At 36.7% G+C, this 25,714-nt stretch overlaps 1 protein-coding gene and 1 long non-coding RNA gene across 3 annotated transcripts in view; one reads left to right on the top strand and one right to left on the bottom strand.

Annotated features, from left to right (window-relative positions):
- trim67 (tripartite motif containing 67) overlaps positions 1–25,714 on the bottom strand; it is a 162,970-nt gene that overhangs the window by 132,557 nt on the left and 4,699 nt on the right. The gene's annotated exons all lie outside the window — the stretch shown is intronic.
- LOC115415523 (uncharacterized) lies at positions 1,070–21,236 on the top strand. Its single transcript, XR_003934832.1, has 3 exons — positions 1,070–1,154; positions 19,122–19,126; positions 21,226–21,236. It is a non-coding gene; the product is annotated as an uncharacterized LOC115415523 (long non-coding RNA).

Below are 25,714 nucleotides of genomic sequence, written 5' to 3'. Positions count from 1 at the left end.
CCTAGTGGGGGTTAGAGAGAGAAAGGGAGGGAGAGAGAGCACGGAAAAAATAAAAAATACAAATCCTGCAAAGCAAAGAACAGCCTTTCGAATCAATAATTGATCAGGGCATCTTCCATATTAATAAATGCAGAGGGAAGGTAGATCGCCTGGGGCATGATTGTCATAAAACGGGTGTAAATTAGGTTGGTTGGGGATGATAAATCTATTACATACTATCAGGGGATGGGTGTAGTGTGTATTTGTGTGTGTGTTCAGACTCCAGACTGGAAACAGCGAGCGCTACACAGGGTGACAGATGTGCACACGGCGGACGCACATACGACTCGTTTCTGTAATCTGCCGTTTGATTTACTGAGCTGTCTAATAAGTCCGAATCAGCAGCTGTAGCCATGGTAACGATGCCGACTGTTCCACTATAGGATGTCCGCGCTCTCGTCGGAAGGTCTGGCACTTTGTAACTAAAAATAGATCAGAAACAATCTCCCCACACACACATATACTGGCTGTACTCCATTGATATGAGTACAGTTACACACAGCCTGAGTCCGTTTTGTGGAGCAGGTCTAGTGTGGAATGGCCAGAGGAGAGGAAGTGCACAGTTAAGTGTGTGTTAACCTACATTCGCCACTCCAGTCCAGTAGCACAGCCTTGAGGACAGATCCATGGTGAGTGTTTGGTGTGTGCGCCGTCCACACGTGACATTTTGGGGACAGACTGTCCGTGCAGTTAGGCCGGTCACGATCATCAAGGTTTATTTGATGACGATCGCTGCTAAAAATAGTTAAGAATGTATGTTTAACCCAGCGGTTTCCAACCTTTTTTGACTCGTGACCCCATTTTAACATCACAAATTTCTGACATTCAAAACAGAGACTTTTTTTTTTTTGCTAAAATTATTATTTTTGATTATGCGATGTACTATGTTGCAAATAAAGGTTAATTTTAGACGACATTTAGGCTATATAATATATATTATTATGGACGGAGGCAGAAAAGCTAGGTGTAGATTACTGCACAAAGTGAGAATTTTATTTTACTTGGTCAGGATATGTACAGTCAGTCACTTTACTTGACTCTAAAAGTTGTTTCTTCATGGTTCTCATCCCATATGGTCACTTTCTGGTGCTTTGTTCAAAGGCCCTATGGCAGTGGTTTCCAACCTTTTTTGACTCATGACCCCATTTTAACATCACAAATTTCTGGCGACTCCAGACATTCAAAACGGAGACTTTTTTTTTTTGTGCTAAAATTATTTTTATTTTTGATTATGTAATGTACTATGTTGCAAATAAAGGTTAATTTTAGATGACATTTCGGCTATATAATGGATATTATTATGGACGGAGGCAGAAAAGTTAGGTGTAGATTACTGCACAAAGTGAGAATTTTATTTTACTTGGTCAGGATATGTACAGTCAGTCACTTTATTTGACTCTCGAAGTTGTTTCTTCATGGTTCTCATCCCATATGGTCACTTTCTGGTGCTTTGTTCAAGGGCCCTATGGCAGTGGTTTCCAACCTTTTCTGACTCGTGACCCCATTTTAACATCACAAATTTCTGGCGACCCCTGACATTCCAAACGGAGGCTTTTTTTTTGCTACAATTATTATTATTTTTGATTATGTAATGTACTATGTTGCAAATAAAGGTTAATTTTAGACGACATTTAGGCTATATAATATATATTATCATGGACAGAGGCAGAAAAGCCAGGTGTAGATTACTGCACAAAGTGAGGATTTTATTTTACTTGGTCAGGATATGTACAGTTAGTCCAGTTTGGCTGTCCAAGTCCAAGGCTGCAAATCAACACTGAACAAACAATAACTCAAACTATGAATTATAAAAGAGCTGCAGCATCTGAAACCTTAGATTTTGACACGTTAAAAAAAATGATGCATTTATTATTTTTTATTATTTATTTTCTTTTCCCTTGCTTTTTTTTTCTATTGTCTTGGTTTTTTGTTGGTTTTTTTTTCACTGCACTTACTTATGCTGTTTAAACATGGCTGTAATTTTTTTTTTTTTTATCATTTTCATTCTGTCTTTTCATGATTTTTTTCAGTGTTTGTTTGTATCTGTTCATGTTTGGGTAGGGTTATGTCTTGTGTCATGGGTGGATGTTCAGAAAATCAAAAATTACCTTCCTGTATAGTGAATGTTTCGTTTATGTTCTGTTATTAATAATAAAAAAAAAAAAAAAAGACCTTTGAAAGAATTTTTTTTGACATGTGTAAGATTTGTTGAGTTACTGATATAGGACTTTGTGGTCAGTAAAAGATGGGGTCAGGGGGTGGGAGTATATGAGCCGTACGTCATCCAACTCCTTTTTAATTTTTTTTTTTTTTTTTTTTTTTTTTTTTTCCCCTCATTTTTTTTGTTTTTGTTTTTGTTTTTATATTCAAAATTAAAAAAATAAAAAATCCATACAATAATTTCATAAACACAATCCATTTCGTATCATGGTAAACTTGTATTTTTGTTCCTCCTCCAGACTTTTTTGGTCTGAGGTTGGTGGTGTGAATTGCATTTATTGCCTCATTTGACAAGGACAGGCCACATTAATGAACAGAAACATAAAAACCTGTAAATGAGCCAGAGTTAGTCTGCAGGGCTCATTTCCATCTGTCGTCCCTGGCCTGTTATAGGCAGCCCTAAAATAAAATGATGCCCTTAAACCATGAGGAGGATGTTAACAGATGACACAATTGAAAAAATTATTAAAAATATACATAAATATCCAATCAAATGTCAAAAATAGAGCATTGGTTTAGTGACGGTCACATGATATTTCTGTTAGTTTCATCCATTGTAGTTATGCAGCTGAATGGGAAGGATTTTAATGATTGATTATGATTATGCATGTGACTGCACTCAATCACAATGATTATGTAATAATGTGACAGGGCTACATGTAATCACATTAAGAGGACTCACCTGCTGTGAGGGCAACTCCAGCCCCACCAAGATGATTCATTCATTATCTATTTTTTTCAGTTTTAGGGTAGAGACATGTTTTTGTTAGATTTTAGTTTCCCATCCTTGAATTTCTCTTTTTTCTAATATTGACATGTACCATTAGCGGACACTTTATTCCCACTTGTCCATCATTGGTTTATCGTGACAATGTTAAGTTTTATCGACATTACTAGTTTGCTCTAAAGTTAACCCTCCGGTATCCGGGTGCACTTTTTAGGCACACTTTGCACTTTGTTTTAAAAAACTTCATATTATTTTTCACAATTTAAATAAGGTTAGAATTCAAAAGTTGTTCATTTTTGCATGATCTTTAAAATTCGGTCCACCAACTAAAATTTGCACATTGTAAACAAAAGAAAATTACCAGACTAGCATCTGTCTCCCAAGTGTGCCTAAAATGCACTATTTCTTCCATTATATCCACTGTTTTTGATCTGAAATCCATTAAGGCATAAATCCTGCTTTTACTGATATCTGGGCTTCATTTGAGAGGTGAGGGTCTAAATTAATTTATTAGCGTTGTTAATGTTGCTGTTAATCATTGACATATTCCAGGCTGCAAAAATCAAATAAGTGATCCAATTTTTATGTAGTATTTTGAAAAAAAAAAAAAACATTGTGATTTTTGCATCAAAAAATGTAGTGACATCACAATGAAAAGAGATCATTTAAAGGGTTAAAAAAAAATCTAAAATGAATGATGTGGATGATGATCTGGATGATGTCCAATATGTATGATTAGGGCTGACCTTGACTTACAAAAATAAAATCAAATTAGAGTAGAAAAATAAATCAATAGATAATATTTAATAGTCTGATTTATGTGTGTGCATTTTACGCACACTTGGTGACAGATGCTAGTATTTTTGAACATTTGACCTAGCACCTAAAATAATAATGCAAATTAACCAATGTTGGAGTTAATCATTGACATATGCCAGGCTGAAAAAAATCAAATAATGTGTGATCCACTTTTTATGTAGTATATTGAAAAAAATATTTTTGTGTGTTTTTTGCATCCAAAAACTGGTTTGTTTACATTACAAACACATCATTTAAAGGGGTAAAAAAAAGTGACAATTATTGAGTATTTGGTATTTTTATTTACGGCTCAAGTTGATGAAATAGAAAAAAGTGTAAAAGAATTAAAAACAAACTGTATGAAAATTTTTTTGACATTATTCCACAAGTGTGCCAAAAAGGCACACTTGGTGTTTAGTAAGGGCCTAGCTGGACGGGATACCGGCGGGTTATAAATCTGCTAAATAAATATGCTAAATCTGTGGTATTTTTCATTCACTTTACAAAAATATCATGTGTGGGTTTGGAGGCCAAACAAAGAACAAAATATGAAGAACATTTTCAATAGACTGAACATAAAAACAAAATAAGCCAAACCAAATCTTGATGGTTACTATGATCACCCTGTACTTGTACAGGGTGACCCAAAAAAAGGGAATTTTTGAAGTGCGTATTGGCAGACATGAGCAAGTGGCAGCACTGCGAGACAGTGACCTTGAGCAAGTAAACACACCCCCATTTTAGTAACCATTGGCGGCTGTGCCAGAATTGTTCGGTAACCGTGTGATCTCAAGATTCGGTAACGTTCCCTGGCCCCCTAGATCGCCAGATTTGTCCATTTGTCATTTTTTCGTGTGGGGCTATCTCAAGAGTAAAGTGTACACGACTCGACCAAGAACTCTGGATGAGTTAAAACAGAGAATTCAGGTTGAAATTCACAGTATCCCAGCTGAGATGTTGCAGCGGTCAATGAGGAATCTCAACAGCAGATTTCAAGAATGCATTCGTACAGGAGGACGCCATCTACAGGAAGTCATTTTTAAAAATGAAAATTCCATCATTGTTTCTTAAATGGCATGTTTTAAGGTTTCAATTACTATGAATAAAATATTTTTCTTCCGTCACTCTTGGTTTTATTGGATTGTTAAAAAGTTCCCATTTTTTTGTGTCACCCTGTATAAAAATCTTTGAGATGAACAGCTGTAGTTTTAAGAGTTTTTAGAGTTCAGGAGGTTCCAGTAACTGCAGAAATGCCCTCTGTAGAAGTGTAGTGTGTGTCTGTGTGTGTGTTGTGAGGCTGGGGGTAACTATAGAATTATATTTGTGCCAGTTTCTTGAGCGAGCAACGATAGATTCTGAGCACACAATTAGAGATTTTGAGCACATAAAAATATATTTTGCGAGCACATCAATTATATTTCAAAAAGAAATTACGCTTGAGCAAACAAAAATCGATATTGTGCTCCATAAATGCGATTGCATGTTAGTTTTACTCATAATGTTCTCTCACCAGTTCTTTCCATGGCGCACAAACAGACCGCTGCGCTCGCTCGCTTTCCCCCTCCCTCTCTCGCTCAACCTCCCTCTCCCTGCGCGCTCAGGTTGTCGTGTCCGCACGCTCAACTTGACACACACGTTACAATTGTGCCACAAAACCAACCAATCGGAGAGCTTGCGGAAGTACACTCTGATTGGCTGTTCACTCTCCAATTAGCTCGCTAGTTACATTTACCCGAAAAAACAGCGCTCAATGAGACAGACACGGACCAGAAGAGGAGGAATTGATTCTACACAAACTTGGGTCAGTATTTATTATTATTATGATTATTGTCTCATGTCATACCACTGCTTTGTTTAGTTTTTGTACTATAGTGCCGTAATGTTAGGACTGCGTTGTCTGGGTTTACATTATATCTGTTTATTTGTATAAGTTTGTGTAGAATCAATTCCTCCTCTTCCGGTCCGTGTCTGTCTCATTGAGCGCTGTTTTTTCGGGTAAATGTAACTAGCGAGCTAATTGGAGAGTGAACAGCCAATCAGAGTGTACTTCCGCAAGCTCTCCGATTGGTTGGTTTTGTGGCACAATTGTAACATGTGTGTCAAGTTGAGCGTGCGGACACGACAACCTGAGCGCGCAGGGAGAGGGAGGTTGAGCGAGAGAGGGAAGGGGAAAGTGAGCGAGTGCAGCGGTCTGTTTGTGCGCCACGGAAAGAATTTGTGAGAGAACATTATGAGTAAAACTAACATGCAAACGCATTTATGGAGCACAATATCGATTTTTGTTTGCTCAAGGGTAATTTCTTTTTGAAATATAATTGATGTGCTCGCAAAATATATTTTTATGTGCTCAAAATCTCTAATTGTGTGCTCAGAATCTATTGTTGCTCGCTCAAGAAACTGGCACAAATATAATTCCATAGGTAACATGCCAGCACCGTTGACCTGTCACACTCAGCATCTGGAATGGGGTTAGTCCAGCCCGGCCAGTCCACACTCTTCCTCTAAATTGCCTCCATAACGCTGCCTCCTCCAGCTGAAAGCACATATTTTTGCTGATAAAAGTGTAGTCATTTGTTGTATCGCAGCCAGAGGGGTGAATTTAATTCCAGAGGGTGTATTAAGACACGCTAGCGTTACACTGTGGAAATCAGACGGGGGTTTTTGTCTCATGTGAGGACACTTTTTCTTGCTCTCTAACACTAAATCACCAAACATACTGAGGAAAACCAGCGCTGACCGTGCCACCAGCAGATCCGAGATCAGCTTTCATGGTCTTTTCCGCTATAAAACATCAGAAAAATGGTGCAAATGCTTATAACTACCTCACAAGACTTGGCAGTTTCTCCTCCTGATGCTGGTAGTAAAAGAAATAAAAAAGTTAAATAAGAGTAAAGGGACACAAGTGAACAAGATAAGCACCAAATTACAAAAAAAAAAAGAGAAGAAAACTGAACCAAAATGAAGAAAACTATCCATGAATAAATCTACATAAACACAGTGAACAAACCAAACCAAGAAAATAAGTCCAAAATGAACAAAAGTATTATTCAAATTAACAAAAATGAACAAAATACTGACCAAAATGAACAAAAGAACAGAATTATTGACTAAATTGTGTTTTGTGCCTTTTTTGATAATTTTTTCTATCTTTCTTGTTCCCACTTTCTTCATTTTGATTATTATTTTGTTCATTTTTATCATTTTGAATTCAGGACCTTTTCATTTTTGGGTAATTTTCTTAAAATTTGTTGTTCATTTTCTTTTAACATTTGTTGATTTTGTGCTTATTTTGTAATTTTTTTTCTTAATTTGTTGATACTTTTGTTTGCTTTACGTTCAGTTTTCTTCTTTTATCTATTTACGTGCTTATTTTGTTCAACATAAAGTGACTCTCCAACAAAAAAAAAAAATCAAATAATCGGTTCAATCTTTATTCTTTATTTTCTTTTATTCATAGTAGCAGGAGGACTTTTTTTTTCCTTTTTCTTTCTTTTATATCTTATCCTAGGAAATATTATTGTACTTTTAGAATACAAGCCCCTTTTATGTAATCGGCTGTAACCGTTCAGTCTGAGCAGTCTTTCCTGTATCTGTCACGTTTTCTTCCAGTATATTAGTACTTCGTAATCTATGGGTTTTATTATGTTGGTCGTTTGTCCAGGACAACAGAAAGAAATTAGCTTCTCAGCTAAATCTGGTGCATGCATCTTGTTCTTTGCAACTAATGCCTGTAACTAAATAAATAAACAAATAAATACAAAATGCGACATTGTGGGAAATTTATGAGGAGACAAACTGCATCACTGGGTCGTGAGACTAAAGAAAACTTCACAAATATTTGACATTTTGTAGAGAAAACAGGAAATCAATTAACTGAAAGAAATAGTGGACAGATGAATCATTAGCTAAAATAATATCCTTCTTTGCTGATGTAAAACTGCATTCATAAAATCTTCATGACCAGAAATAAAGCACATCACAGGACATAAATAAAAACAAACAGCTGAGCAGCTCAGACAATTACACGGCTGTCAGGATGTTTTGTCAGATTCCCAGCGGACGAGGAACAAGCGAGACAATGTGTTTAGTGTCAATATTAAATAATGTAACACGAGAGAAACTGACGATTCTGGCATGGGAGGGAGAAATGTAATTTCAGCCCCAAACAAACTGTACTGGGGATTCATTTCAGTGCAGTAAATGATTCATGTCAATGTGAAAAGAGACACAGCGCGACGGTCTTCATCACGTCATATTTCCTCATTTAGGACGGTAGTGTGTCCTAGGTGTTATTTTTGCCTCTTAAACCACATCAGGCAGTGATGAGGCTCAGTAAATAAAAACACACAGAAACTCAAAGGTCTCCCACTGGAGGTTATCACAGGGAAAACATCCACCACTTAAACACAAACCGCTGTTGATTGATGATTTTCTGCTGTCGTGGATAAGCAGCTCTGGAAAACAAGATATAAGGCAATTTAGTGCAGATGAGGCTGAGGAGGAGGTGGGTGGAACAAACCCGTTTTTGAGCCAAATCAGCTGAGCTGGAAGCGACAGAACACATCGACATCATCTGTACTATCAAAGTTGGCGATCATCTACTTCTCACAGTCTTTCCAGTATCATCTGTGGGGACTTTTCATTTTGGAGTCGGTAAGGTGTGAAAGGTAGTGTTTGCAGTTTGAAGTCAGTGCCATCTTCCTACGTTTACACCTCATTAACACTTTAAATACCAAAGTCTCAATATTGCAACAAGCATCATAATAGGGGTTTTTCACCAGTGGCGATTTCTCATAGACTGCAAGGGAAGCCCGGCTTCCCCTAAAATTATGAAAATTAAATGGTTAAATATGTTCGGTTGTGTTGACATTTTATTGACTACAAATGTGTTAGAACACGTTCATCTCACAGACGAGTTTGTTCAAAATCAGCTTTATCACAAATCAACGGACGAGATGTTGTTCACTTCTCCTCCATTCCCGTGTCTGTGTTTTCTCCTCCATCTCTGCTCAGTGCATTTGTCCGTAGACTGTGTCCGTCTCTGGGCTTCAATGGGACTGAGTGGAACAGTTTTTTTCATTGCCTCAAAACTGGACAGTAATTGGATAAATGGCACGATGTTGTCCCGCCCCCGGACACCGGGCGTCTCTGGGGGTGAATGGAGCTGTGGGCGGAGCTCGGCCGGGCTGGATGCCAGAATCCCATGTGCTGATTGGAGGATCAGTCGAAAGGCTGAATCCTGTTTGATTGACAGCTGTTTTCAGATCTCCTCCTTCACTGACACAGTTCAGTTTAATATTGTCGATCATTCTGCTGTGAAATCAAGAGAGAAACTACTACGAAATTACTCGTTCATTTCTTGTACTGTAAATAAAACACACTCATTGGACTTCCTTGTTTCAATTTAACATAATTTCAGTGTTTTCTTGTTTCAGTTACATAATTCAATCATTTCTTGCTCGAGTTGAGTATGGTTTTGTAGATAGTTAAATCAATCAAACTGTCGGCTAGGTCGGAGTGAAAGGAGCATCTGTAGTTTAAAAAGGCTGAAGTCTTACACCCACAACACACTGGGCCAAGGCAATCTGAGCAGAGAGGACACTGGTCCAGTCCCTGGAAAAGAAGCCTACTGGTACGATAAGGTCACTGAGCATTTTCTTAAAAAGGAACAGAGGGCCGAATGTATGTTTAAATAACTTGACAATTTTTATTTTTTTTTGATGTAAGCCGACAATGAGCTTCCCCTGTCTGAAAGACGAGCAGCCGCCACTGTTTTTCACGCATGACCCGGAAACGGTTTGAAACTGACTTTGTGTATCGCTTCTTCCGGTTTACTTGTCAACAATGGCTGAGGCAACATTGAAGTGTCACTATATTTAAGTTTTCATGGTTTTCCTTCAGATTTAGTTAAGAAGAAATGGCTCATCACGATTCATCGAGATGAGGGGCCGAACATCAGAATCCAATCAGGAAGTATGTTCATGCATAGCCGGCATTTCTGGGAAGAGGATTACCAGGGAAACATCAGCAGTATTGTGAAGGAATCAAGAAGTTAAAAGTAGGGAAAATGCCAGAGTCCTACACTCAGATACCTGACGGGTAACCTGCAAAAACGCGCGGGGATGGATTGAAAAAAAAAATAAGAATTTTGGCAGGTCCGGGCAAAATTAAATGAAATGCGGGTGGGTAGCAGCTAAGGAACTGTAGAAAATGAGCGAGTTGATAGAGTTTCCAAATGTTGTTACCACCTCCCACCAATAGATGGCGGGCATGTGCCCCTTCAATCCTAACACCATTTCAGGGCATGTTTCTATTCAAAGTGAAGAAGAAAATCCAGTTTAAAGACATGGTCCCAAGCTGGTTTAGTAAGTTAGTAAGTAAAGTTGAATTTACACCAAATATGGTTTATAGATTGCCAGTAATGCAGAATAGATGTGATTACATTTTGGGGAAAGAAGGTCAAAGTTCAAATTTTTTAATGAATTTTTCTTCTTCCATGTACTTGTAATGGGGGAAGTTTCACATGTCTATAAAAACATCAATTTTGTTTCAATTTCCTTCAAACTTGCCACATATATAGAGGCAATTGATACGCTGACATCAGTACAACCATAGACATGATGACATCAGCTGGATTGATGCCAAAATAAGCTACAATACATGTGAGGGGTGGGGTTTGTTGTGCCTGGAACCACTTGTTTCAAGAATAAGATGACAAATTTCTATAAGTCTATTTATGTAGTTTAGAACTGTATGGCAGCCTTTATGTTTGTGTGGTTTTTATTTATTTATTTTATTTTTTGAGTTTTTTTTTTTTTTTTGGGGGGGGGGGGCATGTTTTGTACCATTTTTGTAAAGTTGAAAATTGTAAATAAAGTATTTTTAAAAAGGAAAGACAACAAAAAACCAAAAACACAACACAAAGGAAACTTCCATGTAAATATCTTCAAAGTTCAATTTAACTAAAAGTAACAATTCAGGCACAACAGTTTTTTGGGGTTTTTTTTCCCTATTATTTGATTTTTTGTGTATTGTTTATCATCATTATTATTATTATTTTTCTGTTGTTTGATTTTTTATTTGTGTATTGTTTATTATTATTTCTATTTTTGTTTCATATGTTTTGTATTATGTCTGTGTCTGAAATAAACTAACCTAACCTAACAATCCAACATGGCCGCCACCCTGTGACATCACAATATGTGAATTAGACGAGTACATTTACTTATGGTCAGACCTAATATTTTTCTCCAAGCCGATCTACATGTGGAATTGTCCGTAACACTGGATCTTAATTGTTGCCCACCAGAATCTCTGCAGCTAAAACTCAGCTAAGGACTGCTATGATTGGCTGGTTTTCATGCAGGTTTGACAGTTCCTATCCTTCTGCTACATATCCAAGATGGTGAGCACAATCAACACTGTGACCCAGAATAAAGCAGGTGGATTTTATAAGCACTCACAAGACAATAACAGAGGTGACTGAGGTGCGAACAGATCTAAAAAGTGTTGCAGGGACATATGGAAAACAATATATAAGAATACAGAGAACAGCAGCGGCCGCTTTGTAACAGTATCAGAAACAACCAACAACTGACGACAGTGAGTCAAACAGGAGAAAGAATCCCACGAAAACAAAATGAACACAACAAAGATGTAAACAGGAGGTGAGAGGAGAGATATGACAGCCTTTCAGTGTGAGAGCGGCTCAAAACAGCGAGGAAGCAATTACATTTTGGTGCCGCATGCCGCTTTTACAGCGTTTCTCACTCAGTTTAATCTTTAAGGCTGTACGCATACATTTTCACAAGGTATCAAGTCCAAAGATACCGCTGTAATGGATGCAAAACGAATGTAGAGATGCCATTACCAATCCTGTCTCCATGAAAATAGAACCAATGGCCCTGTATCTCTTGTCATCATGTTCTATCAAGATTCAGTCACTTGAATTTGTAAATGATACATATATATTTATGAAAATAAATCAATTTCAATACCTTAATTGTGTTTTTATATTTATTTAGTTTGTGTAATAACTTCCACAAAAGGTGCAGTTTATTCCCAACAGTAAAATAAGTTACCATACTGTTTAATATGAAATTATTGCTACCTCTAAATGTAACTTGTGAAAAAGAAGGTACAGCCTCCACTAGGAAAAGCCCTGAACTTTATGTCATTTGCTTGTTTTGTTTTTACATGTTTGAAATAGAAATATAACACTGGGTTACAAAAAAATGTTTTTTGCAAGTTGTTTAGGTTTTTTCCAACTGAATTAGGACCATTTTGCACCGCTAAATCCAAAAATGACATCTGTTTTTCTCAATCAGTTCAGGTTTTTTTGCTAATTTGATTTTGAAAAATTTGATCTTCTCACAAAATTGATTACATTTTTGTGACTTTATCAGTTGATTTTTTATATAGTTCTCACCCAAAATAGGTTTTAAGAGAAAAAAAATCATTTTCTAACAGGATTCCTGTTAGATACAATGGTGTATTCACCGCAGATGTAGCAGAATACGTCAGGCTTATTTTTGCAAGATCTTCTAGTCGAAGCCATTTCATTCACCTGTAATATTAAATAAACCATTAATCATAAATTGGCAAAAGTAAAATCTTCAGAACTCGTTTATTGCAAGAAATATGAAAGAATTTTGTATCATGTGATGTGAAAATTCCCATAAATGTAAGCAAAAATGTTAAAAAGCCAATATGTAGCATAGTTCAGAAAGTTGACCTGATTGAGCAAAATTAATGTGATTTTTGGATTCAGCACACCAAAATTATCCTAAATCAGCTCAAAAAACTTAATAAATTTGTTGTTGACCAGTGTAATCAATCAATCAAAAAACAAAAGAGACAGGAAAAACCATGGAGGGAAACCATCATAGCATAACACTGCCTCAGCCATCCATAAACACAAAAACACTGTTTCTGTCCTGATAGAACAATTGTCAAATATTTCAGAACATGTTAACTGAATAAAATAAAACAAAAAAATTTAAAGATACCTTTCATTTCATACATTTCGTTCAACATATGTTAAATGTTTCTAATTTTTGTATTGCCTCTTATCATGGGATCAGGGTCACACTAAATAGGCTCTTTCAAACACATTTAGTCCAGTTTTTTTTCTGTTTTTTTAAGGCTGTGCACATATTTTCTGTATTTTGTTATTAACCCACCCCCCGAAGGGGAGGCAAGGGGTATCGATCTTGGTTCGGTTTGCTTGTTTGTTTGTTTGTTGACACTCTAGCTCTTCAACTATTGGTTGAAATCATACCAAATTTGGTTTATAGATTGCCAGTGACGCAGAACAGATGTGATTATATTTTGGGAAAAGTAGGTCAAAGTTCAAATTTTTTATGAATTTTGACATTTTTATCTCCCATTTACTTATAATGGGTGACATTTCACGTCTATAAAAAGATCAATTTTTTTTCAATTTACTTCAAACTTGGCTCATATATAGAGGTAATTGATATGCTGACATCAGCACACACATAGACATGATGACATCAGCTGGATCAATGCCAAAATAAGCTACAATACATGCGAGGGGCAAGGTTTATTGTGCCTGACACCACTTCAGTTCAGTTCACACATTTATTATACAAATCATTTAAAATACGTATACAAGTTGTCTTCATAATTTCCAGCAAGATATGATTTTGTAAAAAGGGTAATCCCAGAAGCTATCCATATCTTACACTGATCTACAAAGAAAATGCTTCCAGAATAAAAGTAATGAAATTTTACCACTTGAGAGTCACTGATAAAGAAAAGTCAAGTCAAAAATGCTGGTTGGCTGAACTTTCCAAGATACAGCCTTGGGTCAAAATGTGAAACTCAAGAATTAACGAGAGAATGGGTTTGACTCAAAAGGAATACAGGGTGGGGAAGCAAAATTTACAGTGAACATTTAGTTGTTTTTTCTCAGCCGGCACTACGTCAATTGTTTTGAAACCAAACATATATTGATGTCATAATCATACCTAACACTATTATCCATACCTTTTCAGAAACTTTTGCCCATATGAGTAATCAGGAAAGCAAACGTCAAAGAGTGTGTGATTTGCTGAATGCACTCGTCACACCAAAGGAGATTTCAACAATAGTTGGAGTGTCCATAAAGACTGTTTATAATGGAAAGAAGAGAATGACTATGAGCAAAACTATTACGAGAAAGTCTGGAAGTGGAGGAAGCAACAAAAAACGTACCTAAGCTTTTATGAAAGCTCTCAAATCCAAAATCCTAAAGGATCCAACCAAATCCATGAGAAAAATGGCAGTTGAACTTGAGGTAGACAACAAGAGCGTTAGAAATGCAGTAAAATATGATTTGAAGTTAAAATCTTACACAAGAACACCAAAACACTTGTTGACAACAGCAACAAATCCAACTTTAGCAATTTTTGGGAATCATGTTTATGGCCGCCTTCTAGCCCAGATCTAAACCCTCTGGATTCTGCTATTTGGGGTGTTTTAGAACATGCTACCAATAGAACATCACACAGCAATGTCCACTTTCTTAAAGATACTATTAAAGAAGAATGGGAGAAGTTGTCACCTGAATATTTGAGGAACACTTGCGCAAGTTTCAGGAAGCGTGTGAAGGCAGTTATTGAGAAAGAAGGAGGACACATAGAATAAAAACATTTTCTATTATGTCAATTTTCTTGCGGCAAATAAATTCTCATGACTTTCAATAAACTAATTGGTCATACACTGTCTTTCAAGCCCTGCCTCAAAATATTGTAAATTTTGCTTCCCCACCCTGTATTTGTCTCAGAGCTACAAGATCTACTTCAAAACACTGTCTGCACATTAGAATACATTCACTTTACAGGTTCTATTTAGTGGAAGATTTATGAAACTATTATAAAAATGTACATAAACCAATATATATGTATAATAACACTTTATCATATACCTTGAAAACATGAGCAAACCGGCACTTTTGTCATTTATTTTCCAGTTAATCGTATTAAAATACGTAACATTTAGCACATTTGATGTCTGAAGCAAATCCTTTCTAAAAAATTGTAGACCAGTGTTATTAACAGGGGCCCAAGACATTAAGCAAAACAGTAAAATTTATTATGACAACAATCCCTATTTCTAACTAAGGTCACCTAACCCTTGCTCTAAGAACACTTGTTTTATCTGAAAAAAAGGAGACTGAGAAATAAATATGAATGATCATTCCAACCCTGCAAAAACAACAAACCTACAGCATAGTGTCCCATTTAGGATTTTAAAAGAATGTTAAGATGACAGTGCAAATAGTGGAATGCACAGAGCCACTGAAGCAGTAACTGCATCTGTGGTTGTAAATATTTAACTCAGAGCCAGAGTGATGTAGCTGCTCTTTACTAGCCTTAGCTGGGTCACACATAAACATACATGCATATGTGTGTACGCGCCTTGTGCTTTAAATAGACCGTTTCTGCTCGACTGATCAGAGGAAACTGGATCAGTGTGTCTTGCACTGCATCCCCTCAGTGAAAGTTCATCCGCTTCACTTATGCATATTCATTCCTTCTGAACGTGTGTCGGTTTGTGTGAGTGTTGCTGTGTTTCGGTTGGATTAAAACCTCCAGGATGCTCCACGTTAGACTCTGTGATTGATTTACAACTACAGTGATGATCCAGTTGGGCTGCTGACTGTCTACATTCACGGATCAAATCATGGGTTTGTAAATTAGCCCAGTGAAATGAACCTCACACATCGCTATGGCAGTGATACCAGCTGCTGAATGGAGCTTTTTCACAGCAAATATTTTGACTTGCGGCAGAAAATGAACAGGTGTATTTTAATTCCCAGTGGCTGCATTACAAGTAGTTGCATCAGGTCAGGATTTGGCCTGAACATAAATAATAAATAAGAACCATGGATCAAGCTTTTGTTGAATTGCAGACATTTTGTCCCCTTAGTCTCACTCTCACACTGTCATTTTGGTTTTTCCATCATCTTATCATGGTATAATTTATCTCATTTTAACTCTTTTCTCTGTTGCTTCAGTATTATTATCCTGGGGTGTCAAACTCATTTTGGTTCAGTTCCATATTTAGCCCAGTTTGATCTCACACAGGCCAGACTAGTAAAATAATGACTTAATAACCTATAAATAATGACAAATCCAAGTTTTTTCATTTTGTTTTAGTACAAAAAACACCCCCAATTAAATAATGAAAACATTTAGATTTTACAAAAAGACATGAATAACCTGAAAAAAATGAAATTTCTTTTGAAAAATTAGTGCAATCTGAACAATATTATGCCTCGACTTATTATTTATACATGTACATTATAGACAATGTTCCATAAACATTTGGTAACAGGCAGAATGTTGTTAAAATTTTGGAGTTTGGAACAAAAATTTGAACAATTTCTGCAATATTCCATCTCTTATTATTAACAACTACAGATCACAGTGGATCCATAAATACACAAAACATTTAGTAACAGGCAGAATATTGTTTAAATTCTACACTTTGGGTTGTTCATCTTTGTTTTTATTTATGTATTTATTTGCATTTTATTGTGAAAATAGTTTTGTAAATGTAAATATTTTTACAGTGTAATGTTTTTTTTCACTTACATTTTTTCCACATAATTTTTCACAAAGAAAACCTATAGTTGTCATTATTTATGGGTTATTGTGTTGATATTTTTACTGTAGATCACATTGGTCTGTATGTGGAACCTGAACCAAAATGATTTTTGACAGCCTTGACTGTTCAGGTTCATTTTTGCACTTTCATCCCGTGGGCTGGAATGGAACCTTCGGCGGGCCAGATTTGGCCCCCGGGCCACATGTTTGACACCTTTTTTTTTTTTCAGTTCAGCTTTATTTGTATAGCCCAATATCACAACAAGGTTATCTCAAAGGGCTTTACAGAGTCAATGGAGTAAACAACAGTCAAATAAACAGCAAGAAAATGAGTAGTGTCCAGGGCATCCCCCGTCCTTAGACCCTCCTTCTCGGCAAGGAAAAACTCAAAACCCAGTGGGAAAAGGGAGAAACCTCGGGGAGAACCACAGTGAAGGAGAGATCCACTCCCATGGACGGACAGGCTATAGATGCACCAGGACTGATGGACGTCCATTTGTTTAGCACCTGTGGTGTAGCCTGTCATTTACACGTTTGTCAGTTTAAAAGACAATTTCACAAGTCAAGAGAGCCACAGTTTGTTGTAAAACTGTTGAAACAGATTGAGAAAATACAAAAACAGAAAGACTATACACCTGGAAATAAACTGTCTGTACATACTAGGGATAGTTTATTATATATACCGACATTTATATTTACATACACTTTTATCTTATGTAATTTTTTTCTATTCTACTGTTAGCTGTAGAAACAAAAATACATTTCACTGTGCATTATACTATGTATAATTGTGCATGTGACAAATAAAGCTATCTTATCCTTTTTTTGTTGTTGTTTTAGGAGGTTTCATATCTGCAAATGTGGTCCAAATTAAACTGGAAAGTCTTAAAATCTGGATGGAAGCCCCATTATTAAACTTCACAGCAAAACAGCAGTTACAAAGTGCCTCACAGTTGATAATTAGTACCCAAGCAAACTCAGAAATAAACACATGCAGGCACACTTGGGGGGGGGGGGGGCGGGGGGGTTCTAGGATACTTAACATGAAACACGTCCATCATTAATGTTATGAGGATTTCTCCTGCTGAGACGAGCCAAAATGTCTGCTGTGAAAAGGTCTGTTGAGCCATGAGTAATTGTTCGTCTGCCAGTGCCACAGTGTTCACACAGCAGATAATGTGTTCATCATGTCGGATGTTCATTCATTCACAGACTTCAAAAAGCATGAGTTATAAACCCTTATATTTTGAGATTTGTTTGAAAGATGATCAGTGTGTGGGTTCCCATCCAAATTTATTGCAAATTTTATCCAGATTTTCAGTAAATCTGCTGAAGAAAATGCATGTTTACATTCATCAAAGTCCTAATGACAACAAATTCAACAGATATTAAGAGCTGGTTCATCATCATCATCATGGTTTCACTGTTTTCCAGTTAGATGCAGTATTTTACACAATTGCTGTCAATTGAGCAGCTGACAGACAATGGGTATGTTGACAAAAACATGACGCTGCTTTAGATCTCTTCTCAAAACCTTTATCTACCATTTCCAGCAGTTCCTCACAACGATTTCAATACGGTTATGATCCAATGTCACATCTCTGTGTGGTTCTTGTGTTATTTCAGTGTCATTAGTAGAGCAAATGCAAGTAATTATTCACCAAATCTGCTCACTTTTACCTTTTATATAAACAATATTTTCAATTTATTTGAGTTTATGGTTCGGAATTTTAATGCAGACACTGAAAATGTGAATGGAAAGAGTTGAAAGTTAAAAGCAAACAAAATCAGAATTGGAAAGTCAGACTAAAAAAAAGAAATAAATCCCAATCAGCCAAAAAAACTTTGCGCATGACTGTGCATGTTTAAAAAATACTGCAATATCAGTATTTTACAGTGTTGGAAGGACGAACTTGTGCAAAATATAACACATAACCATTAGGTTTTTTTCATTTATACTCCAAGAAATTTGATAACTACCAAGGTTATTATTGTTAACGAAATGACCAAAACTGGAATTGTAAAAACATTTCCGTTAACTGAAATAAATAAAAACTATAATTAAAGTAAAAAAATCTAAACTAACTGAAACTGTATTGTGTGTTTACAAAATTAACTAAAACATATACAAATTATGGATAAAATTCCCTTCGTTTTCGCCTTTGTCAATGTTGGATTGATATGAAATTGATTTATTTCGCTCTAGCAATTTTAGCTAGCAGCACTATACGACACTTGACGGTCCGTCACTTGTGGTTTCCAGTCGTCTTCTGGTCCCCACTCTACCTGGAAACATGGAGACTAAAGTTGGGAGAAAGCAGCAGAGTCCTGTCTGGGATTTATTTGAATACGACGGAGAAGAGAAAGCTTAAAAATAAATAAATAAATAAATAAACTAAAACTAAGTGTAATGTGAGGGTTCGTTGGTGGTTAATAGTTCATTCTTGATAAAATGAGACTGCAGGATGGAGACGGATTTCTTCATACAACAGTGTTTTACTTTTCATGTGCCGTGACAGCTACAACAACACTTCCTGAAAAACATGTCACATGACCAAACCAGCCAATCAGGAACTAGCAGTACCTAGACCGGTAAATGTAAATGACTTAGAAAAGGCACATTCAACACATTATTTTTGCTGCTTATATACAGCAAATGAAAATAATTAAATGTACAGGGTGGGCAAGCAAAATGTACAATATTTTGAGGCAGGGATCGAAAGACAGTGTATGACCAATTAGTTTATTGAAAGTCATGAGAATTTAAATCTTCAAATCATATTTTACTGCATTTCTAACGCTCTTGTTGTCTACCTCAAGTTCAATTGCCATTTTTCTCATGGATTTGGTTGGATCCTTTAGGATTTTGGATTTGAGAACTTTAATAAAAGCTTTGGTACGTTTTTTGTTGCCTCCTCCACTTCCAGACTTTCTGGTAATAGTTTTGCTCATAGTCATTCTCTTCTTTCCATTATAAACAGTCTTTATGGACACTCCAACTATTTTTGAAATCTCCTTTGGTGTGACGAGTGCATTCAGCAAATCACACACTCTTTGACGTTTGCTTTCCTGATTACTCATATGGGCAAAAGTTTCTGAAAAGGTATGGATAATAGTGTTAGGTATGATTATGACATCAATATATGTTTGGTTTCAAAACAATTGACGTAGTGCCTGCTGAGAAAAAACAACTAAATGGTCATTGTAAATTTTGCTTCCCCACCCTGTATATGTGTAAATAATAATTCTGCAACATAAATGTAAATGTTATTTGTGTAAATACTGTCAATAATTTTTTTTTAACAAATACCTGAGTTAACTTATTCCCTGTAATTTACTCCATTGTTAAACCTTACATTCCTTCAACATAAATTATTTTAACTTCTTAGCCTTACACAAAGCATTAAGAAAAAAAATCTAAACTAATAAAAACTAGCAAACCTGCTCTAAAAACGAATTAAAACTAACTGAATTAGAGAGAAAAAAAAAAAAAAAAAGTCAAAACTAAATAAAACTAAACTATAATGAAAAATCCAAAACTATTAGAACCTTGATAACCACAGGTCTGTTTAATCCACTTGACTCACTCATAGTTTACTACTGCAGGTCTGTAATGTACAAACACATTGACGAAAAAAAAACAAAAAAACAAAAATCACCTTCTGCTGAATCACTGCAACCGTCGGTGAATATGATTGGAAGGTAAAGCATCTGTCTGCACGCCAGTGAATGAGCTCTATTGGAAAAAGAACTCTCCACAGAAGGAGCATTTACTTTTTATAAATAGAATGAGAATTGGATGCAGCGACTCTAAAATGCAACAAGACAAGAAGAACAGGCTTCCAACTCACTGACTGACACTTCAAAACCTGTCTGCACTGCAACAAAGACGCGCACGATGTTTACGGAGCGAGGAAGACGGCGTCATTGATCTTTCTCAACATGAAGGACACCATATTAACTAAGTAGCAGCCATCTCTTATTCATGCTCTGTTCATTACTTATCAACGCCCTCTCACTCCTGTACTGTGATGGGATTTTCACGGTCCATTTGTTGGACGGGGGGGTGGGGGGGGGGATAGAGGCGGACTCGTCACAATCAGGGTAAAGGAAGGAAAAAGGAAGGGTGGGAGGATATGGGTAAATGAGGGGGAGGAGAGAGAGCGCTCGTAAGAAGCAGAGATGGAGAGGTGACAGGAGGAAGACGTACGAGGAAGATAAGCGCAGGCTGCAAAGGAGGCGAAAGAGGGTGAAATGCACGGGCTGTTAAATGATGAATGGAGTAACTGGAAGCTCCTGATCCCACGAAAAAAAACAAGAGCAACAGACAGAGAGATTATTTCCAATGACCCACTTAGCAGGAAACGGACAAAAATGGCTTTTAATTTGCACTTAGGAAGTCTGAGTGTCAGGGTGATGGTGACGAAGCCTATTTATAAATGAGAATTAATAATGAAAATTGCCTCATTCAAGTAGTGGTTTGCCCGGATTAGAGGTGAGAAAAAAAAACAGCACAGGAGCAAACTGCTACTTAAAGGAGTGATGTTTGGCTTTTTTAAATGGAATCATGTATTTTCAAACATACACACACTAAACGGATGTTGTCATTGTTCTATTGCTGTTATATACAGGGTGACACAAAAAAACGCGAACTTTTTAACAATCCAATAAAACCAAGAGTGATAGAAGAAAAATATTTTATTCATAGTAATTGAAACCTTAAAACATGCCATTTAAGAAACAATGATGGAATTTTCATTTTTTAAAAATCACTTCCTGTAGATGGCGTCCTCCTGTACGAATGCATTCTTGAAATCTGCTGTTGAGATTCCTCATTGACCGCTGCAACATCTCAGCTGGGATACTGTGAATTTCATCCTGAATTCTCTGTTTGAACTCATCCAGAGTTCTTGGTCGAGTCGTGTACACTTTACTCTTGAGATAGCCCCACACGAAAAAATCACAAACGGACAAATCTGGCGATCTAGGGGGCCAGGGAACGTTACCGAATCTTGAGATCACACGGTTACCAAACAATTCTCGCACAGCCGCCAATGGTTACTATGGTCACCCTGTACAAGTACAGGGTGACCCAAAAAAAATGGGAATTTTTGAAGTGCGTATTGGCAGACATGAGCAAGTGGCAGCACTGCGAGACAGTGACCTTGAGGAAGTAAACACACCCCCATTTTAGTAAGCATTGGCGGCTGTGCGAGAAATTTGTCTGAAGCCTCATCTTTTCACACTATAACCTGAAAACAGTGAACTCAAAGTGACCTCTACGCCAGAGCAGACTCATCTTTTAGATTAATGGTAGAGTCATTAAAAAATGAATTAAACCGTAAATCACTTTAATCATCCCCAGATGAAATGGGCCTGGTGATTTTAGAGAAGGGGGAGGGGGGGGCAAGGAATGAAGTTGGATCACAAGCCCATTATTGCCCAAAATCAGACCCATGGAACACCTTTCACCAGGGATGCAAATTATCGATTAATTATTGTATCGATTAACTGATAAGTGGTGATTTTCCTGAAAGCATGAATTTCTCTTTCGATAGGGTCTATAAGAATAAAAGCTAAATATTGTTTAGATACTTCATAAAAAAAGCATGTCATATTCCTTAAGGATTGATTTGTTGTATGATTAGGGATAAAGTACAGGCAATGACATTTATGGAGTAGAACTAAATAAATTCTGCAGAGAAATTCAATAAAATAAATGGATCTGAAGAGGGTCAGTTTGGAAGAAATGGGCATTTCTGACTTTGCATCACTACCCGACAGGATGGAGCCAGATTTCAGCACGGAGGAGGTTCACATGGAGGACGGATCTCCAGGAGCGGGGAGATGCCAGGTAATTCAAGGTCAAGTTGTTCTACAGCCAGCAGTTTCACACGGACAGCAAACCAACAGTAAATACAATAAATAAAAAATCCATTAAAAACAATAGCACCGACATTACAAAGAGTTATTCAGCAGAACAATGGCAGCCGGAACCAAAGAATTCCTCATCCTATTGGTCCTACATTTAGGAACACTGTGTCTGCGACCTGATGGAAGCAACCTGAACACATCATAAAGGGGATGACTGGGATCATCCAGGACTGACTGAGCCTTCTTCAGACTCCACCTCTGGTACAACACAGTCAGGTCAGTGAGTGTGGTGACCGCAATTTTGCTGCACACTTTAGTTCTGCCCTGCAACCTGTTCCTGTTTTTAAGGCAAGGCAAGGCAAGTTTATTTGTATAGCACATTTCAGCAACAAGGCAATTCAAGGTGCTTCACACAGGACATTGAAATACAAGAAACAAAAAGAAACACATTTAAAACATTACAAAAGAAACATGTAAAAGGTGATTAAAAACAGCCAGTAAGAAAACAACACATAAAATCAAAAAATAAAATAAAATAAAAATAAAAACACACACATATTAAAGTAAGAGTTGCAGTGCAGAGTTTCAAAGAGAATATAAAATTTAAAAAGTCAAAAGCCTTTTAGTCAACGGCAGCAGTGAACAGGTGAGTCTTTAACCTTGTCTTAAAAGAACTCAGACTCTCAGCAGACCTGATATTTTCTGGTAGTTTGTTCCAGATATATGGAGCATAGAAACTGAACGCTGATTCTCCATGTTTAGTTCTGACTTTGGGAACACAGAGCAGACCTGCACCAGTTTTTAAGAGTAAGCAGCCCATACCAGCTGATAAAAGAAAAGGTCAACACAGACTCAATAAAACAAGAATAAAACATTTTCATAAAAGTGTTATCCACTTTGAAACTGCAAAGTTTACGGTAAAAATCCATCCTCTGATGAGTCTTTTTACATACAGCATCCACCTGAGATTCAAAAGTTAGCCTGTGGTCCAGCACCATTCTGAGATATTTCTACTACTGAACCACCTCAACAGCCTGTCCATTAATGATGACAGACAAGAGAGAAGACTGGAGGATTCTTCCTAAAATCTACAATCATCTCTTCGGTTTTAGACACATTCACATTTAAAAAGGACGTGCTACACCGGTCCGTGAATTCAGACACTACAGGGCCACGATCAGGGTCATCATCCCTTAGAATTAACCGACAATTATTGTAGTTTAATCGAGCAACTTCTTATTGACAATTAATTGATAGTTGATTAGTTGTTTACATCCCTATCTTCCATTATGGCAAAGTAAAACCAATGTCGTCTGTTGATGTCTTAGAGCAAAAGGCAACAACCTCCTCCTCCACAGTCCCATTCATTCAAATGTGACCTATTCATAACACAAATTACAGTCCACACACTAGTGTTTTATGCCTACAGTCACTAATTTACATGAGTCAGAGACCTCTAATTTATGTGTTGGCCCACATACCACAAACAAGCACACTCCACACAGGTAAACACCACTGTTTCTCTTTTCAGTCACAAACATATGGACACAATAGCACTGTTAATTGCTATTATTTGTGCTATTTAAAAAGGCTAACAGTAAGGAAGATAAATCTTAGGTAAGAACAAATGTTGGTTTTGTTAAGTGAGTAAATTGGTATTTTAGGCTTGTGTTGAAATGGTGATTAATTACCCTCACTGGCCACTTAATTAGGTACATATGTTAAGCTGCTGATTAACAAAACTCTCTAATAGGCCGATAACATGGTAGCAGCAACATGTAGACATGGTGAGGATGACCTGCTGTAGATTAAACCTAGTGTCAGAATGATGAAGAAATGTGATTTAAGTGTGGGTCTGAGTATTTCACAAACTGCTGATATACTGGGATTTTCACACACAACCATCTCTAGGATTTACAGAGAATGAAAAAGAGAAAATATCCAGTGAGTGGCAGTTCTCTGGGTGAAAATTCCTTGTTGATGCCAGAGGTCAGAGGAGAATAACCAGGCTGGTTGGAGCTGATAGAAAGGCATCAGTAACACAAATAACCAACCTTTACAACTGAGGTTTGCAGAATAGCATGTATAAATGCACAACATGTTGAACCTTGAAGCAGATGGGCTACAATACTCACCGGCCACTTTATTAGGCACACCTGGTACTATAAAGGTGCAGCTTATACAGTGGATGGTGAGTGTATTTCAGTGTATGTGGACATGAAACTGCCAAGTATTCTGACACACACAACAGAAGATCATGATAACGTTCACTCAGCAGCAACAGGAGCAGTAGTTTTCATTTGAGGCCATATTTCATTTTAACCCTTTCATGCATGAATTATGAGAACCATAGTCAATATTTTTTGTTTTTATTCCTCTTTAGGCATGAAAAAAAAAAAACAATGCAGTTGAAATTTTTTAATGAGCCTATTTTTCATGGCGTTACAAAACTGTCCACTCAGATGGACACCATCTGTTTAATTTTTGAAGCAAAGAAACATATATTTAAAACCCATCACCAGAAAGTGATATACAGGGTGGGGAAGCAAAATTTACAATGACCATTTAGTTGTTTTTTCTCAGCAGACACTATGTCAATTGTTTTGAAACTAAACATATATTGATGTCATAATCATACCTAACACTATTATCCATACCTTTTCACAAACTTTTGCCCATATGAGTGATCAGGAAAGCAAACGTCAAAGAGTGTGTGATTTGCTGAATGCACTCGTCACACCAAAGGAGATTTCAAAAATAGTTGGAGTGTCCATAAAGACTGTTTATAATGGAAAGAAGAGAATGACTATGAGCAAAACTATTACCAGAAAGTCTGGAAGATACTATTAAAGAAGAATGGGAGAAGTTGTCACCCGAATATTTGAGGAACACTTGCGCAAGTTTCAGGAAGCGTGTGAAGGCAGTTATTGAGAAAGAAGGAGGACACATAGAATAAAAACATTTTCTATTATGGACATTTTCTTGTGGCAAATAAATTCTCATGACTTTCAATAAACTAATTGGTCATACACTATCTTTCAATCCCTGCCTCAAAATATTGTAATTTTGCTTCCCCACCCTGTAGATTACTGCACAAAGTGAGAATTTTATTTTCCTTGGTGTTACGCCCCAGCTAGGGGACCCTAGGGTGCAACATGAAAAGTGTGGTCACCTGGTCACCCACCCTGTACTGTGTGAAAACTATGAAATAAAAACAATTTTAATGCTAATCTGATGTTTTCTTACATTTTAACATACTCTAATACTAGTTATTACTCAGTTCATGGAGATAATTTGCAAAAAAAAAAAAAAAAAAAAAAGAACTTTTTGTGCAACAAAACTTTTAATTGCAGTCCAATAACAACTAGCAATTGATTTACATTCAAACATGTTACTGCAGATCAGGTTTTATCAAGAATAGCTGTCCACCTTGTTGGCTGAT

The sequence above is a fragment of the Sphaeramia orbicularis genome, chromosome 24 (genome assembly GCF_902148855.1).
Source record: "Sphaeramia orbicularis chromosome 24, fSphaOr1.1, whole genome shotgun sequence".
In the NCBI taxonomy this organism is placed as follows: domain Eukaryota; kingdom Metazoa; phylum Chordata; class Actinopteri; order Kurtiformes; family Apogonidae; genus Sphaeramia; species Sphaeramia orbicularis.
This window is presented reverse-complemented; position numbering and strand designations above follow the sequence as displayed.